Here is a 20,009-nt window from a genome sequence, read left to right as displayed (position 1 = left end):
AAAAGAAGCACTTCTCCACATGAAAAGAGATCTTAGAGACTGTAAGAACTAAGTTCAGTGTGTGGACCTTATTTGGATTCTGATTTGAAAAAATAATTGTAAAAAGACAATTTTGAGACAGAGAAATAAGAGCTTTGGAAATATTTGTTAGGTGAATAAATGGTTTTGTGGTTATGTAAGAAAAAATTATTTGTCTTTCAAAGCATGAAAGCAGTTAGATAAAACAGCATGCCATTTAAGATTTGCTTTTAAATACTTCAGCAAAAAAAACACAGCTCCAGTTTATCAAGATGCTTACTGGAATTCTCTTGTGGCTCAGCAGGTGTAGGATCCATTGTTGTCACTGCTATAACTCAGGTCACTGCTATGGTGAGGGTTTGATCCCCAGCCAGCGAACTTCTGAATGTACAGCCAAAAAAAGAAAAAAGAAACTCATTTACACCAGCATAGTTGAGAGCTTCATGTTCAACAGCCTCAGGCGAATACAGTCCCTGCTTGAACAACTCAAGATACTTACCACGTCTCAAGAGTAGTTGAGTGGAAGCATGGAGGTCAGAACCACATTGGGCAAAAGCAGCAACCTCACCACAAGGAGCCAATTCCAGCTTTGTGGTACCTGTACCTGCTTCACAGCTCTAATGTGGACAGCAGATCTGACATAGGACACAAAAAACACAAGTTAATGGCAGGGCAGATACCTCTGCAGAACAATTCTGCTTCCAAGATCTGTTTGTTAGTGATAGAAATGACATTAGTTGGAATGAAAGTCAAGGAGTGTAGGTAAAACACATCACTAGTTTAGGGCTCACAAGCATCAGAAGGGTCTGCAGAGCAGCAGAGATATCTGACAATAAGCAATAGCCTGCTTGGATAACTCATCATAAATGATCAAGGCATTTCTGCCATTCTAAAATACTCTCACAGAATAGCAAAGGGGTCAGGTACTGACATAGGCTAGTGTCGGAGGCAGTAGCTGAAGCCACAGATATGGCATCCACATAGCTAAGTATCTTTACCAACTGGGCAACACTGGATCTCTCCCTTTCTTTTTTTTTTAAGGCCACAGGTGCAGCATATGGAAATTCCCAGGCTAGGGGTCAAATTGGAGTTGCAGCTGCTGGCCTACAACACAGCCTCAGCAACATGCAATCCAAGCCACGTCTGCAATCTAAACCACAGCTCACGACAATGCCGGATCCTAAACCCACTGAGCAAGGTCAGGGATCAAACCCGAGTCCTCATGAATACTAGTCAGGTTCTTTACCACTGAGCCACAACGAGAACTCCTAATTTATTATAGTTGATTTACAATGTTCCTTCAACTTCTGCTGTACAGCAAAGCGACTCAGCCACCCATTCTTTTTTTTTTTTTTTTTTAATTTTCCATCTTATTCTAACCCAAGAAACCAGACAAGGTTCCCTGTACTGTACAGCAAGACCCCATCACCCATCCATTCTACATGTAAGAGTCTGCATCTACTAACCCGAAACTCCCTGTCAGTCCCCCTCTATCCCCCCTGCCCTCTAGAAAACACAAGTCTGCCCTCCACATCCACGATCCCATTTCTGTTTTGTAGATAGATCAATTTGTGCAATATGTTAGACTCCATGTACAGGTGATATCATATGGTGTTTGTCTTTCTCCTTCTGAATTACTTAACTTAGTAAGAGAATCTCTAGTTCTATCCATGTTGCTGCAAATGGCATTGTTTTGTCCTTTTTTATGGCTGAACAGTATTCCATTGTATATATGTACCACCTCTTCTAAATCAATTTATCTGTCAATGGCCATTTAGATTGTTTCCATATCTTGGCTATTGTGAATAGTGCTGCATTGAACATAGGGGTGCATGTATCTTTTTCAGTCAAAGTTTTGTCCAGATATATGCCCAGGAGTAAATACCAGATCTCTTTTAACATAGAGTACAGCTTTTACTTTCTGAGATCTATCAAAGAAAGATTCCTGGTTAATGATTCAGTCAATCATTGACATTCTGCCAGTCTGTTAATCTCTAGCAGTCAGCCTGTGCCGACCATGACCAATTAGCACCAAACTATCCACAGCATTAACGCCAGTCTGCACTGGTTCCTGCACAGAGATCAGAGAAATGATCCCAGGGCGTTCAGGCCAACTCATCCATGGGTCTTGTAAGCTACTGGATCCTTACCATCAGTGTTATTACCCAGGGCATCTACTATACAACCCAGCAGCTTGAACATCCACAATGACTCCTATCCTCTCCACAATTATCTCTTTCCCTAATTAGCATTTCCAAACACAAAAAAAAAACCAACTTTGTCAGGTTTCAAGTTGAGACATACATCTCAAACCTGAAGAAAACACTACCATTTCATCTGCTTGAACATTCCTCAGCCCATATATGCAGCAATGTTACTACCAATACTTAAGACACACCTGTTTCTTCAGTCAAAGAGGTAGTGTCTCCAAGATTACACTCTTCAAGAACAAAGGACACTTCTGCAGTATCAGTCTTCCAAAGACAAGTGTTAGAGGCATGGAGGTTCCTTGTGGCAATGAAGGGTGATCCCAAAGCATTTTGAAGACCAGCCTAGCACCGGCCTAGGTGCCAAGAGAGGGGGAAAGCCACAGCCAAAGGCCACATGCACAAATAGCATTTTTGCAGCTCTCCTGGGATGGTTCCTCTGCAGCTGCAGCCTCTGGACAAATATTAACAAAAAGAAAGTACACTAGTATTATGAGATAGAATATTAGGATGATGAGATAATTATAATAGTATCAAGCAAAATACATTTCTAAGAAAGAAATATTATGGATAAAGAAAGTAACAACATAAAGATAAAATAATAAAAGAATAATTCACTAAAAAGAAAGTAATTCTTAAATATTTTTCTTTTAAACATTATGAAATTTCAAACATATACAAAAGTAGAAAAAATAGTACAATGAACACCCATAAATCCACTAAGATTCAACTGTTATTATTTTGTCAGTTTTACTGATTTATCAATCTATATATTATATTATTTTTTATTTTTTATTATTATGGTTGATCTGTTTCAAAGTGTCACACATTATGACATTTTATTCCCAAATACTTTACACATTAAAAAAAGATATTCTCAAGACACATTTAAGCAGGAGACGGGATTAAGATGGCAGAATAGGACTGGAGCTCACCTACTCTCATAAAAGCAACAAAATTGCAATGAAATGCTAAACATCCTTCAGCCAAATGGACTGGAAACTTTCAAAAAAATATCCTACTCCAGAAGGCAAAGAGGAGGCCACATCTAGATGGAAGGAGGGGTGATTATGCGATATAAGCAACCCCGTACATGCTGGGTGGGCAGCCCACAAACAAGAAAGTAACTATCACAGAGACTCAACTACAGGAGTGAGAGCTCTGAGCCCCACGTCAGGTAACCATGCCTGGGGATCTGATTGGGAGAAGGAGCGCCCAGAGCATTTGGCATGGAAAGCCAGTGGAGCTCAACGGGATGGGGGAAACATGGACTCCATTCTTAAAAGGCACACACAGGCTTTCATGTGTGCTGGGTCCCAGGGCAAAGCAGAGACTCCATAGGAATGTGGGTCAGACCTGACTTGAGTTCTTGGAGGATCTCCTGGGAAAATGGGGGGTGACTGTGGCTGATTGTGGGGTAAGGACATTGGAGGCAAAGGAATAATCATCAGGGTGTGCTCTTCTGGATGAGGCAATTTTGGAAAAATCTGGTCCCACCCATCAGTGCTGAGAATCCCCAAGACAAACAATAATCCAGGTGGGATCACAGCCCCATCCATCAGTAAACAGGCTGCCTAAAGAACCCCCCAGGCACACAGGCCCTTCTAATCTTACCCAGAGACAAAGCCCCACCCACCAGGGATATAGAAATCAACCCCACCTACCAGTGGGCAGGCACCAGTCCCTCCCAACAGGAAGCCTGCTGCAAGCCCCCATACCAACTTCAGCCACAGGGGGAGACAGACATCAGAAGTAAGAGAGGCTACAACTCTATTGTCTGCAAAAAGGACACCATATCAAAAACCTATAAAAATGAAAAGGCTGAGAACTATAACTTAGATAAGGGAGAAAGAAAAAAAACCCAGAAAAACAGCTAAGTGATCTAGAGATTATCAGCCTCCAGGAAAAAGACTAGAAATAATGCTGAGGATGATGCAAGACATTGGAAATAAACTGGAGGCAAAGATTGATAATTTATAGCAAACACTGAGCAAAGAAATTCAAGACTGAAAACTTAAGCAAGCAGAGATGCAAAATATAACAACTGAAATAAAAAATTCACTAGAAGCAACCAACAGAAATATACAGGAGGCAAAAGAATGAAATAACCATGTGGAAGACAGACTAGTGGAAATCACTGATGTGGAACAGAAAAGAGAAAAAAGATTGAAAAGAAATGAAGACAGTCTCAGAGAACTCTGGGACATCATTAAAGGCACCAACATCCATATTAGAGGGTTGCCAGAAGGAGAAGAGAGAGAGAAAGGGACAGAAAAAAATATTCAAAGACATAACAGCCAAAAACTTCCCTAACATGGGAAAGGAACCACTATCTCAAATCCAGGGAACACAACGAGTACCATATAAAATAAACCCAAGGAGGAACACCCCAAGACATATACTAAGCAAACTTTATTTTTTGTTTTTTTAGGGGCCACATCCATAGCATAGGGAGGTTCCCAGGCTAAGGGTCCAATCAGAGCTGTAGTTGCCGGCCTACACCACAGCCACAGCAATGTGGGATCTGAGCCGAGTCTGCAACTTAAACCACAGTTCACAGCAAGGCTGGATCCTTAACCTACTGAGCAAGGCCAGGGATCAAACCTGCATCTTCATGGATCCTCATGGATGCTAGTCAGGTTCAATACCTGCTGAGCCAGGTGGGAACTCCATATTAATCAAATTTAATCAAACTGACCAAAATTAAAGACAGAGAAAAATATTGAAAGCAGCTAGGGAAAAGAAACAAATAATACACAAGGGAACCACAATAAAGTAACTGGTTGATTTTTCAGCAGTAACTCTGCAGGACAGAAGGGAACCTGGCATGATATATTTAAAGTGATGAAAAGAAAAAAACTCCAACCAAGATTACTCTACCCACCAAGGTTCCCATTCAGATGAAGGAGAAATCAAAAGCTTTATGGATAAGCAAAAGCTAAGAGAATTCAGCAACACTAAACCAGCTTTACAAAAAATACTAAAGGAACTTCTCTAGGGAGAAAAGGCCACAACTAGAAAAAAAAAATACCACAAATGACAAGGCTCATGAGTAAAGGCATTTTTATAGTAAAGGTAGGAAATCATCCACACACAAATATGCTACCAAAACCAGAAATCATGAGAAGAGGAGGGTACAGGAGATAAATGTAGGACACTGGAGATACACTTGCAATTAAGAGACCAACAACTTAAAACAATCTCATATATATATATATATATATATATAGAGAGAGAGAGAGAGAGAGAGAGAGAGACTTCTGTATCAAAACTTCAGGGTAACTGCAAATCAAAAACGTACCATTGATGCACACACAGGTAAGAAAAATCAACTCAAATGCAGCACTAAAGATAGTCATCAAACCACAAAAGGAGAGAACAAGAGAAGAAGGGAAGAAAAAAGAGCAACAAAAACAAATCCAAAACAGTTAATAAAATGGCAATAAGAAAATATGTATCAATAATTACCTTAAACGTTAATGGACTAAATGCCCCAACCAAAAGACATAGACTGGCTGAATGGATACAAAAACAAGATCTATATATAAGCTGTCTTCAAGAGAACCACTTCACTTCTAGGGACACATACAAATTGCAAGTGAGAAGATGAAAGAAAATATTCCATGCAAACGGGAATCAAAAGAAAGCTGGGGAGTTCCCGTCGTGGCGCAGTGGTTAACGAATCCGACTAGGAACCATGAGGTTGCGGGTTCAATCCCTGGCCTTGCTCAGTGGGTTAAGGGTCCGGCGTTGCCGTGAGCTGTGGTGTAGGTTGCAGATGCGGCTTGGATCCCACGTTGCTGTGGCTCTGGCATAGGCTGGCAGCTACAGCTCCGATTAGACCCCTAGCCTGGGAACCTCCATATGCCGTGGGAGTGGCCCAAGAAATGGCAAAAAGACAAAAAAAAAAAAAAAAAAAAAAAAAAAGAAAGCTGGAGTAGCAATACTCATATTAGATAAAATAGACCTTAAAATAAAGACTATTATAAGAGACAAGGAAGGACATTACATAATGATCAAAGGATCAATTCAAGAAGAAGATATAACAATTGTAAATATATATGCACCCAACACAGGATCACCTCAATATATAAGGCAACTGCTAACAACCTTAAAAGAAGAAATTGACAATAACACCATAACAGCAGGGGCTTTAACACCCGACTTACAGCAATGGGCAGAGCATCCAGAGAAGAAATCAACAAGGAAACACAGGACCTAAAGGAAGCATTAGACCAGATGGACTTAATAGATATTTATCGGACATTCCACCCAAAAGCAGCAGAATACACATCCTTCTCAAGTGCACACGGAACATTCTCTAGGATTGACCAAATTCTGGGCCACAAATCAAGCCTTGGTAACTTTAAGAAAACTGAAATCATATCAAGCATCTTTTCCAACCACAACACTGTACAACTGAAATCAAAAACAAGAAAAAAACTGCAAAAAAAACAAACACATGGAGACTAAACAACATGCTACTAAACAACCAATGGATCACTGAAGAAATCTAAGAGGAAATTAAAAAATACCTAGAAGCAAATGACAACAAAGATACAACACTCAAAAACCTATGGGATACAGCAAAAGCAGTTCTAAGAGGGAAATTAATATAATACAAGCCTACCTCAGGAAAAAAGAAAAAGCTCAAATAACCTAACTTTACATCTAAAGCAGCTAGAGGAGCTCCCATTGTGGCGCAACGGAAACGAATCCGACTAAGAACCATGAGGTTGTGGATTCGATCCCTGGCCTCGCTCAGTGGATTAAGGATCTGGCATTGCTATGAGCTGTGATGTAGGTCGCAGATTCAGCTCGGACCTGGCGTTGCTGTGGCTCTGGAGTAAGCCAGCGGCAACAGCTCCAATTAAATCCCTATCCTGGGACCCTTCATATGCTACAGGTGCAGGTCTAAAAAAGACAAAAAGACCAAAAAAAAAAAAAAATTAAAAAATAAAGCCACTGCAGAGAGAAGAACAGACAAGACCTAAAGTTAGCAGAAGGAAAGAAACCATAAAGGTCAGAGCCTAAATCAATGAAAAAGAAACGAAGAAAACCATAGAAAAGATCAAGGAAACTAAAAGCTGGTTGTTTGAAAAGATCAACAAAATTGATAAACCCTTAGCCAGACTTATCAAGAAAAAAGAGAGGACTCAAATCAATAAAATTAAAATTGAAAAAGAAGTTACAACAAACATCATAGAAATACAAAGGATCATAAGACACTACTACATGCAACTATATGCCATAAAACAGAAAACCTAGAAGAAATGGACAAATTCTCTTTTTTTAGGGCCACACCTGTGGCATATGGAGGTTCGCAGGCTAGGGTCAAATCGGAGCTATAGCTGCCGACCTACACCACAGCAACATCAGATCCAAGCCGCTTCTACAACCTAAACCACAGCTCATGGCAATGCCAGATCCTTAACCCACGGAGCAAGGCCAGGGATTAAATATGCAACCTCATGGTTCCTAGTCAGATGTGTTTCTGCTGCACCAGGATGGGGAACTTCAACAAATTCCTAGAAAAGTACAATCTTCTAAGAGTAAACCAAGATGAAATAGAAAATGAACGGACCAATCACAAGAATTGAAACTAAACCATGATTAAAAAACTTCCAGCAAACAAAAAGTCCAGGACCAGATGGTTTCACAGGTGAGTTCTATCAAACACTGAAAGAAAAGCTAATACCTATTCTTCTGCAACTATGTCCCAGAGGAAGGAATACTCCCAAACTCATTCTATGAGGCCACCATCACCCTGATACCAAAACCAGATGAAGAGACCACAGAAAAAAGAAAATTACAGGGCAATTTCACTGATGAACATAGATGCAAAAATCCTCACAAAATACCAGCAAGCCAAATCCAATGATACATTAAAAGGACTGTACATCATGATCAAGTAGGATTTATCCCAGGGATGCAAAGATTCTTCAATATCCAAAAATCAATCATATGATATACCACATTAATAAACTGAAGAACAAAAACCATATGATCCTCTCAAGAGATGCAGGAAAAGCCTTTGACAAAATTCAACACCCATTTCTGATAAAAACCCTTCAGAAAGTGGGCAGAGAGGGACCTCCCTCAACATAAGAAAAGGCCATAAATGACAAAACCACAACAGCTAACATCATTCTCAATAGTGAAAAGCTGAAAGAATTCCCGCTGCGATCAGGAACAAGACAAGGATGTCCACTCTCGCCACTACTATTCAACATAGATTTGGATGTCCTAGCCACGGCAATCAGAGAAGAAAAAGAAATAAAAGGAATCCAAATTGGAGAGGAAGAAGTAAAATTAATACTATCTGCAGATGACATGATACTACACCTAGAAAATCCTAAAGATGCCACCAGAAAACTATTAGAGCTCAATCAATGCATTTGGCAAAGTTGCAGGACACAAAATTAATACACGGAAATCAACAGTATTTCTATATACTAACAACAAAAGATCAGACAGAGAAATTAGGGAAACAATCCCACTTACCATCCCATCAAAAAGAATAAAATACTTAAGAATAAACCTACTTCAGGAGGCAAAAGACCTGCACACTGAAAACTACAAGGTACTGAGGAAAGAAATCAAAGATGACACAAATAGATGGAAAGACATACCATGCTCTTGGATTGGACGAGTCAATATTATCAAAATGACTATACTACCCAAGGCAATCTACAGATTCAATGCAATTCCTATCAAATTACCAAGGACGTTTCTCACAGAACTCGAACAAAATATTTTAAAGTTTGTTTGAAAGCACTAACGACCCACAATAGCCAAAGCCATCCTAAGAAAGAAAAATGGAGCTGGAGGAATCAGGCTCCCAGACTTCAGACTGTACTACACAGCTACAGTCATCAAAACCATGTAGTACTGGCACAAGATAGAAAGCCCAGAATTAAACCCACATGCCTATAGTCAACTAATCTATGACAAAGAAGGCAAGAATATACAATGGAAAAAAGAAACCCCTTCAATAAGTGGTGCTGGGGAAACTGGACAGCCACATGTAAAAGAATGAAATAAGGAGTTCCCACCATGGCACAGTGGAAAGGAATCCAACTAGGAATCATGAGGTATCTGGCATTGCGTGAGCTGTGGTGTATGTCAAAGACATGGCTCGGATCCCTCATTACTGTGGCTGTGGTATAGGTCGGCAGCTGTAGCTCCAATTTGACGCCTAGCCTGGGAACCTCCATATGCTGCGGGTGTGGCCCTAGAAAGGAAAAAAAAAAAAAAAAAAAGAATGAAATTAGAACACTTCCTAACACCATGGAGTTGCAAAAATAAACTCCAAACAGATTAAAAATCTAAATATAAGACCAGACACTATAAAACTCTTCAAAGAAAACATAGGCCACTTTCCAAAAGAAACCAGAGCAATATCTCCTCAGATCCACCTCCTAAAGTAATGACAATAAAAACAAAAATAAACAAATGGGACTTAATTAAACTTAAAAGTTCCTGCACAGCAAAGGAAACCATAAACAAAACGAAAAGACAACCCACAGAATGGGAGAAAATATTTGCAGATGAAGTGACTGACAAGGGATTAATCTCCAAAATTTATAAACACCTTCTGCAGCTCAATACCAAAAAAACAAACAACCCCATCCAAAAATGGGCAGAAGATCTAGAGACAATTCTCCAAAGAAGACATACAGATGGCAAAAAAACACATGAAAAGATGTTCAACATCACTCATTAGAAAAATGCAAATCAAAACCGCTATGAGGTACCACCTTACACCAGCCAGAATGGCCATCATCCAAAAGTCTACAAACAATAAATGCCAGAGAGGGTGTAGAGAAAAGGGAACCCTATCACACTGTTGGTGGGAATGTAAACCAGTGCAACTACTGTGGAAAACAGTACAGAGATTCCTCAGAAAACTAAAAATAGAATTACCATTTGATCCAGCAATCCCACTCCTGGGCATCTATCCAGAGAAAACCATGACTCGAAAAGATTCATGTACTCCAATGTTCATTGCAGCACTATATACAATAGCCAAGACATGGAAACAACCTAACGTCCATTGACAGAGGAGTGGATAAAGAAGATGTGGTACATATACACAACGCAATAGTACTCAGCCATTAAAAGGGAAGAAATAACAGCATTTGCAATAACATGGGTGGACTTAGAAATTATCATGCTAAGTGAAGTTAGCCAGACAGTGAGACACGAACATCAATGTGGAATCTAAAGAAAGAACACAATGAACTTCTTTGCAGAACAGAAACTGACCCACAGACTTTGAAAAACTTAGTTTCCAAATGAGATAGATTGGGGGATGGGGGGATGCACTGGGGTTTGGGGATGGAAATGCTATAAAATTTGGTTGTGATGAGTGTTGTACAACTATAAATATAATAAAATTCACTATGGAATTAAAAAAAAAAAAAAAAAAAAAGACATTCTCAGAGTTCCTGTTGTGGCTCAGCAGTTAACAAACCCGACTAGCATCCAAGAGAACAAAGGTTCAGTCCCTGGCCTCACTTCGTGGAATAAGGATCCAGTGTTGCCATGAGCTATGGTTGCAGATGGGGCCGGGATCCTGCGTTGCTGTGGCTCTGTCATACACCATAGGCTCTGATTGGACCCCTAGCCTGGGAACCTCCACATGCTGTGAGTGTAGCCCAAAAAAAGACAAAAAAAATAATTTTTTTAAAGACATTCTCCTATCTAAATATAACAGTATCACCACAACATAAAAATAACTAATTTCATCTCATACCCATTCTATATTTAAATTTATTCACATCCTCAAAGTGTTATTTACGGCTCATTTTTTTCATAGCAGGATCCAGTCAAGGATTATCTCTTCTATATGGGATTGTTGTATCTCTTAAATTTCTTTTAATCTATAGTTACCGCCCCCCCACCCATTTTTAGAAAATTCCATTTCCAACAATCTGTCCCAAAGATAATAGTAGCAAAAAAATGTTTTTATATTCTTTGGTTTTACTTATTTTATTTTTTCGCTTTTTAGGGCCTCACCTCCGCAGCATATGGAAGTTCCCTTGCTAGGCTGGAACTGTCAACCTACACCACAGCCACAGCAATACCAGAACCGAGCCGCATGTGCAACCTACACCACAGCACACGGCAACACTGGATCCTTAACCCACTGAGCAAGGCCAGGGATCGAACCCACTTCCTCATGAATACTAGTTGGGTTCCTTACCAGTGAGCCACAACAGGAACTCCTTATTTTTTTACTGAGATACAGCTGACATCAACTTTATATTAGTTTTAGGTGTATATAATACACTTAAAATACTTGTATATATTGTGAAATGATCATCACAATACCTAGCTAACATCCATTACCATATACAGTTACAGAATTTTTTTTCTCATGATGTCAACTTTGATGATTTACTCTCTTGGCAACTTGTGAATATACAATACAGTATTACTAACTATAGTCACCATGCTGTACATTACACCCCCATGACTTATTTTATAAATGGCAATTTGTACCTTTTAACTGCCTTTACCCATTTTGCCCACCCTCCAACCTCTGCCTCTAGCAACCACCAATGTGTTCTCTTTATGTACGAACCTGGTTTTTGTTTTTGTTTTAGATTCCACATATAAATGAGATCATCACCAGCAAATTTAATATATATATATATATATATATATACACACACACACAAAGGTATATTTCCCTCAGCATTATGTTACAGCAAAAAGACTGGAAACAAACCAAACATCCATTGAAAGGGGACTGGTTGCATGAACAACCATAAAATCAAGTCCTCTAACAACACTGAAAAAACAAGGAATACCTCTTGTTTTTTAGAGGTAGTGACCTCCAGAATGTACTATTAAATGCATAAATCATGGAGTTCCTGTTGTGGCACAGTGGTTAACGAATCCGACTAGGAACCATGAGGTTGCAGGTTCGATCCCTGGCCTTGCTCAGTGGGTTAAGGACCCGGCGTTGCCGTGAGCTGTGGTGAAGGTTGCAGACGCGGCTCGGATCCTGCGTTGCTGTGGCTCTGGCATAGGCTGGTGGCCATGGCTCCCATTCGACCCCTAGCCTGGGAACCTCCAAATGCTGCGGAAGCGGCCCTAGAAAAGGCAAAAAGACCAAAAAAAAAAAAAAAAAAAAAAAAAGCATAAATCATGGGTATAAAATGCTACTTTTTATCTAAGAAATAATTGAAGAGCAAAGCAGAAATTAATAAGTGAAAGGCAACATCATTACAAACTATACAGTAAATATTAAAAATAAGATATTATCAATAACTTTATGCCAATAAACTTGAAAATTTCTAGGAAAAAGAAAAGTTTAGAGAAAGACCAACTTAATAAAACAAAATAAAAGAAATAATATCAATCATATTCATCCTCTTAGAGTGAATGCTTTTCAATTTGTCTTAGGATGCCGGAATAAACTCAATACCAAAACTGAAGAAGGACTTAGAAGGATGGAAAATTACCAACTAATTTTTTCATAAATCTATTTTAAAAATCCCTAAAGGCGTTCCTGAGGTGATGAAATGGAATCGGCAACACCTCAAGAGTCCTGGGACGCAGGTTACATCTCTGGCCTGGCACAGTGGGTTAAGGATCTGGTGTTGCTTCAGCTGTGGCTTAGGCTGCAACTGCAGCTTGGATCTGATCCCTAATCCAGGAACTCCATATGCCATGGGACAGCCAAAAAACTAAAAAAAAACCTACACAAACAAAAAATCCCTAAAACAATAGCAAATTGAAGCCAATACAAGAAACAACCTAAATGTCCACCAACAGAGGAGTGGATCAAGAAGATATGGTACACACATACACAATGGAATATTACTCAGCCATTAAAAGGAACGAAATACCAGCATTTTTAGCAACATGAATGGACCTAGAAATTATCATGCTAAGTGAAGTCTGCCATACAATGAGACACCAACATCAAATGCTTTCACTGACATGTGGAATCTGAAAAAAGGACAGACTGAATTTCTTTGCAGAACAGATGCTGACTCACAGACATTGAAAAACTTATGGTCTCCGGAGGAGACAGTTTGGGGGGTGGGGGGATGTGCTTGGGCTATGGGGTGGAAATCCTGTGAAACTGGATTGTTATGATCATTATACACCTACAGATTGATAAATTCATTTGAGTAATAAAAAAAAAACCTGACAATTAAGCAAAAAAAAAAAAAAAGAAAAGAAAAAAAAGAATACAATACACCCTTAAAATGGGAGAAAATCTTGGCAAACAAAGCAGCCAACAAGGGGTTAATTTCCAAAATATACAAACATCTCAAACAGCTTTATAAGATTGTTTATAAGATGTTTCAAAAGCAAAAAAAAACAAACTCAATTAAAAAATCGTCAGAAGATCTAAACAGACATTTGTCCAAAGAAGACAGACAGATGGCTAAAAAGCACATGAAGAGGCTCAACATTGCTAATTATTAGAGAAATGCAAATCAAAACTGCAGTGAGGTATCACCTCACACCAGTCAGAATGGCCATCATCAAAAAGTCTACAGGAGTTCCCGTCATGGCGCAGTGGTTAACAAATCCGACTAGGAACCATGAGGTTGCGGGTTCGGTCGCTGCCCTTGCTCAGTGGGTTAACGATCCGGCGTTGCCATGAGCTGTGGTGTAGGTTGCAGACGCGGCTCGGATCCTGCGTTGCTGTGGCTCTGGCGTAGGCCGGTGGCTACAGCTCCGATTCGACCCCTAGCCTGGGAACCTCCATACGCCGCGGGAGCGGCCCAAGAAATAGCAGCAACAACAACAACAAAAGACAAAAAGACAAAAGACAAAAAAAAAAAAAAAAAAAAAAAGTCTACAAACCACCAACATCAAATGCTATCTATCACTTACATGTGAAAACTAAAAAAAGGACTCAATGAACTTCTTTGCAGAACAGATACTGACTCACAGACTGAAAAACATATGGTTTCCAAATGAGACAGGCTGGGGGGTGGGGGATGCACTGAGGGTTTGGGATGGAAATGCTGTAAAGTTTGGTTGTGATGATTGTTGTGCACCTATAAATATAATAAAATTCATTGAGTAATTAAAAAAAGGTCTACAAACAATGAATGCTGGAGAGGGTATAGAGAAAAGGGAACCCTCCTACACTGCTGGTGAAAATGTAATTGGTGCAACCGCTATAGAGAACAGTATGGAGTTTCCTTAAAAAAAAAACCTAAATATGGAACTACCTTATGAACCAGCAATCCTACCCTGGGCATGTATCTAGAGAAAACCATGATTTGAAAAGACACATGCACTCCATTGTACATCTACTAGTTACAACAGTCAAGACACAGAAGCAAATTAAATGGCCATCAAAGAGAACTGGATAAAGAAGATGTAGTACATATATACAATAGAATACTACTGAGTCATAAAAAAGGACAAAACCATGCCATTTGCAGCAATATAAATGGACCTAGAAATTATCATACTAAATGAAGTCAATCAGACAAAGACAAATTTCACATGAGATAGCTAATATTTGGAATCTAATAAAAAATGATACAAAATAACTTAGAAACAGACTCAAAGATTTTGAAACCAAATTTATGGTTACCAAAGGGGAAACATGAAAGGGAGGGATAAATTAGGGGGTTGGGATTGACATACACACAATATTATATATAAAATAAGTAACAAGGACAGGGAAATCTACTGAATACTGTGTAAATAAACTATATAGGAAAAGAATCTGAAAAGAAATGGAAACATGTGTGTGTGTATATCTTATTTACTTTGCTGTACACCTGAAACCAACACAACTTTGTTAACTATACTCCAATAAAATTTATTATTAATAGCAATTCATTACTACCTTGCATGCAAAAGTTGGTTTAATACTTGAAAGTTAATAAGCGCAATTCACCATATCAACCAGAATAAAGAAAACCATGCAAACTGACAGCATATATGGAATAGAAATTAAAAACCCATTCTACAGGTACCTGAGAATTGTATAGTAAAGCTACAATACAAGAAAAAAATATATATACAACTATTCCAGGGAAATAGGTAGCAATTTGGTTTAGAATATTGCCAAAGAGTGACGCTCTCCTCTGGGATAGGCCTTACTTTCCTTATAATTAGCAGTAAGATTAATTTTGGGACACCAAAAGACAGAGACTGGTCCAAGGGTCCTTCTAGTAGTCCCTTTATTCTGTCTTAAAGATAGTGCTTTTCCATCCCTCTGTTGGTAGAACATTGTTTTCTCTGGCATATGTATAAGCAGCTCAGGACCTCCACTCACATGATTTTACAGGTTTGCTCACAATCTACAACCAAGTCCTATGGGCACAATGGAGCCACTGTTTCAAAGGAGTGAGGTATTATGACCTTTCTGTTACCTACCCTGAGCATAAACAAATGCGGAGACATCTAATCACAACTCTATTAGTGAGAATGTGAAATGGCACAACTACTTTGGAAAATATAGTCTATTTCTTAACAGACTTACCATATGATGCAGTAATGTCAATCCTAAGTATTTATCCAAAAGAAATGAAGATTTATGTTCACAAACAAGATTTCTATAAGAATGTTCACAGCAGTTTTATTATAATAGTCTAAAAAGTAGCAACAGCCCAGATATTTATCAACAGGAGGAAAAATAGACTGTGAAATATAAAATGAAATACTACTCAGCATTAAAGTGACATGCAACAACATAAAGGAAAATCAAAAACACTGTGATTAGTTCCCTTGTTGGTGCAGTGGGCTAAGGATCCGGTATTGTCACTGCGGCAGCTCAGGTTTGTTTTTCTTGCCCAGGAACTTCCTCAAGTGGCAAAGCATAATGAAAAAATTAATGGTAGAAGCTAGATGGTGGACGGACATATTCTCTCCACCTTGCTATATTCTGAAATTTTTTAAAGTTTCATTATTTTTATTTAAAAGTATTTTTTTTTGGAGTTCCCATCATGGCGAAGTGGTTAACGAATCTGACTAGGAACCATGAGGTTGCGGGTTCGATCCCTGGCCTTGCTCAGTGGGTTAAGGATCCAGTGTTGTCGTGAGCTGTGGTGTAGGTTGCAGGCACGGCTCAGATCCCGAGTTGCTGTGGTTCTGGCGTAGGCCAGTGGCTACAGCTCCGATTCGACCCCTAGCCTGGGAACCTCCATATGCCGAGGGAGTGGCCCTAGAAAAGGCAAAAAGACAAAAAAAAATAAAAACAAAAATAAAAGTATTTTTTTCTGAAAAGGAAATTTTAAAAAAATTATTATAGTTGATTTACAATTGTCTGTCAATTTCTGCTGTACAGCAAAGTGACGCAGTCATACATATATGCATACTCATCTTCTCACATTAACTTCCATCATGTTCTATCACAAGTGACTGGATGTAGTTTCCTGAGTTATACAGCAAGTACCTTTGAAATTTTTATAATAAAATATTGAAAATAAATCTAATGCTCTGTTGCCTCATTTTAAATAGGTTCAATGAGGAAGCTATCCTCAGGTAAGTAAGCCTAATTTAAAAAGAGGGATCTGTGGAGTTCCCATCGTGGTGCAGCAGAAACAAATCTGACTAGCATCTATGAGGATGCAGGTTCCATCCCTAGCCTTGATCAGTGGGTTAAGGATCTGGTGTTGCCATGAACTGTAGTGTAGATCGCAGATGCAGCTCAGATCTGGCGTTGCTGTGGCTGTGGTATAGGCAGGCAGCTACAGCTCCAATTCGACCCATAGCCGGAGAAACTTCATATGACGTGGGTGTGGCCCTAAAAAAAAAAGAGAGAAACTTGTTACAGGAATTTGAAAACCAGAATATTCTCATACTTTTTAAGCAATAAATATGAATAATTTGTCTTCCCAATAGGATCTGTACAGTACTCAGCAAGACCAAAATATTACTTGATAGTCATAATTTGACAGTGCTATTTGTTTCCTATAAAAAATGAGAAAATCATTAATTGCACATTATGGGGGGAGGTAAGTCCAAAAATGTAACCAAGGATCTCCCAGAATACGACCTGAATTTATTAGTAAAGCATGTGTATTTTAGTTTCTTCTAATTACCTCCCAACCTGAGTTGGAGAAGAGAATCTTATATGGCTTATCTGGAATACAATTTTCTTATTCTCCTTGCTGCTAACAGCAAACTAAAATTCCATACAATTATTTTTACTCTTCTTTTTTGGGGGCTTGGGGGGACATGCCTGTAGCATGTGGAAGTTCCCAGGCCAGGGATCAAACCCACACCACAGCAGTGACCCAGCCTCCACAGTGCTATGTAAATTATACACTTCTATGTAAATTACAGAGAAAAGTTCTATGTAAATTATAATCTGTATAATTTTATCAATAGCCTTCAAAGCTTTTTTAAGCTCAACTCACCTAAGAATATATTTTACATCATAACCCAGGGAATACACACACAGATGTATGAATCAGAAGTTTCAGGAAATACTTATAATGCAATCTGATATTTATTTCCATTTTATTCCATTACTTCAAAATGCTAGTCACAACCCACTAAACTGATTTCATATCTCCTTAATGAATTAGAACTTACCATTTGAAATATTGTATTATGTAGTCCATAAGATTTTTTATAAAAATGTAACTCTTGGATATGGACTGCACTGTGATAGAATCTAAGAGTTGTAGAAATGTGAAATATCTTTCTACTGCTTTATAAGTGCTATTCTGCAGACTCTTTTTCTTGGGATAAATTATCAAATACATACTGAATGTACTCTGTGCAAGGCCTCATGCTAGGAACTTGAGCAATTTCATTTTTCTTCCTTTATATATTTCCTTCCTAAAAACTCAAGGGTTTTAGATATGCTGTTTATTTTACCAAAATCCCACCTAGTCACAAAGGGAAGGCATTATCAATGCTCTGTAGTTGGAGGCAATGAGTCAGAATTCACATATTTGGCGACAGTAATACTGTCAAAATAATAGACGTTAAGAATCAAATTTTCTCAACTTCAACTTTAAAAATCTAGATTACTTTTAAAAATCAACTTAAAATAGAAAATTGACAGAACACTGTAAACCATAATGGAAAAAAATAAAAATTATATAAAAAAAAGAAAAAGAAAATACAGAAACTGGCTCAGATATGTAAGTTTATTTTCAGCAAAGTTGCAAAGGCTATTAGAAAAGCATTTTTCTCAATTAATGCTATTAAAATTGGATATCTGTATACAAAATAAATAACCTAGCTCATACCTCAAAAAGTAATAATATTTATTTTCTATATGAAAATACATAATGACTTCTGCACAGAAATAACTGGGATAAAAAGTTTGATCATGTCTTATTTAAATTACATCCATCTCTATCACAATATATTTAGATGTACATTAAATACTATCTGAGGACAAACGAAAACATTTTTCTCAAAATTCCCAGAGAACTAGAAGAACACAAAGTATGTGAGTAAAACACGCAGAATCTTTCCTCTTTACTCATATTACTATCCTTGAAACATACATTGGCGTCTCACAGATTTCATCTACTAGAATGAGCTACTTTTCAGATAATTTCTTCATTCCTTATACAAACAGACATGGGTCTAATCTCTCCTGTCTTTAGATATGTCTCTTTAGGAGTTATCAAAGTTTTCTTTTTATTTTTGGCCATGCCCACAGCATGTGGAAGTTCCCAAGCCAGGGACTGAATCCTCACCACAGCAGCAACTCAAGCCATTGCAGTGACAACGCCAGGTCCTTAACCCACTGTGCCACAAGGGAACTCCATTTTTTTTTTTTAGGAGTTATCAAAGTTTTTGTTCTTAAGCTGAAAAATCATTTCACATTATATTGCAATAACAAATAAACTCACTTGTTAATTCATTCAGCAAATATTTGCTATGCGCCAGCTACTGTGCAAGGTGCTAGAAACCTGACAGTCTCTGAATATACAGAAAAACCTCCTACTTCAAAATGGTAGTGAAGGGAAGGTCTTTGTAGAAGTGGCATTCAGTTCAGACTTGAAGAACGAGAAGCCACTCTCACAAACAGCTGGCAGAAGAGCTTTCTAGACAAAGGGACGGCATGAATGAATGAATACATGACCACAAGTGTTAACAGGATTCCAGAGAAAAGGGCAATCACTGAAGGCTGGGAATTAGAAACTTGGAATACTAAGTAGGTAAAACTTGAGAAGCACATTGGAAAAAGGAACCAGACTCAAACCAAAGAGAGAAAGGGAAAGGTATACCAGGCAAATAAATGGAGAAGAACAAATCTGAACTATATGATATAAAATAGGGCCGCTAACACCTGTCAGTGGGATTGTTTCATAATTATGCCCTGCTCTAGGCTAGGCTTCATCTGCTTGGAATTCCAACAAGACATTCCAAGATGGCAAAGCGCCCCAGCTGTGCCTACAGTTAGTTGGGACACTACTTCTCTGCAGCCAGCACTCATGCCTTATCATCACAAGAAATACTAGCCTTCTGGGTTCTGAAGAAACCAGTTCTCCCCACCTTGGCATCAGTATATGTGAAGCAGAGACTCCCTGAAGAAAGGGGTGGAAGACAGAGCTTAAGTCTTCCCCAACTTCATTATTTCCCTGATAAGTTAACTGAGCACTAATTAACAATAAGAAAAATTTCCCCTTTCAAAGTTGTGGCCTTGGCTTCCTTTTTAGCCTCAGGAAAACTTTCTAGAAACAGAAGGGAGAGTGGCCACTTCTGCTTTCTCTGGGCCCCTCAGCTGAGGTTCTGTGTCACTTGTTTGAATCAAAAAACAAGAGCTACCAGCATTCCTGCCATGGTTCAGCAGAAGTGAAAATGACTAGCATCCATGAA

General features: G+C 38.6%; 1 pseudogene; it reads right to left on the bottom strand.

Annotated features, from left to right (window-relative positions):
- On the bottom strand, positions 1,829-16,564 carry LOC100622053 (annotated as a pseudogene).

This window comes from Sus scrofa, chromosome 9, assembly GCF_000003025.6.
Source record: "Sus scrofa isolate TJ Tabasco breed Duroc chromosome 9, Sscrofa11.1, whole genome shotgun sequence".
NCBI classification, from domain to species: Eukaryota; Metazoa; Chordata; class Mammalia; order Artiodactyla; family Suidae; genus Sus; species Sus scrofa.
This window is presented reverse-complemented; position numbering and strand designations above follow the sequence as displayed.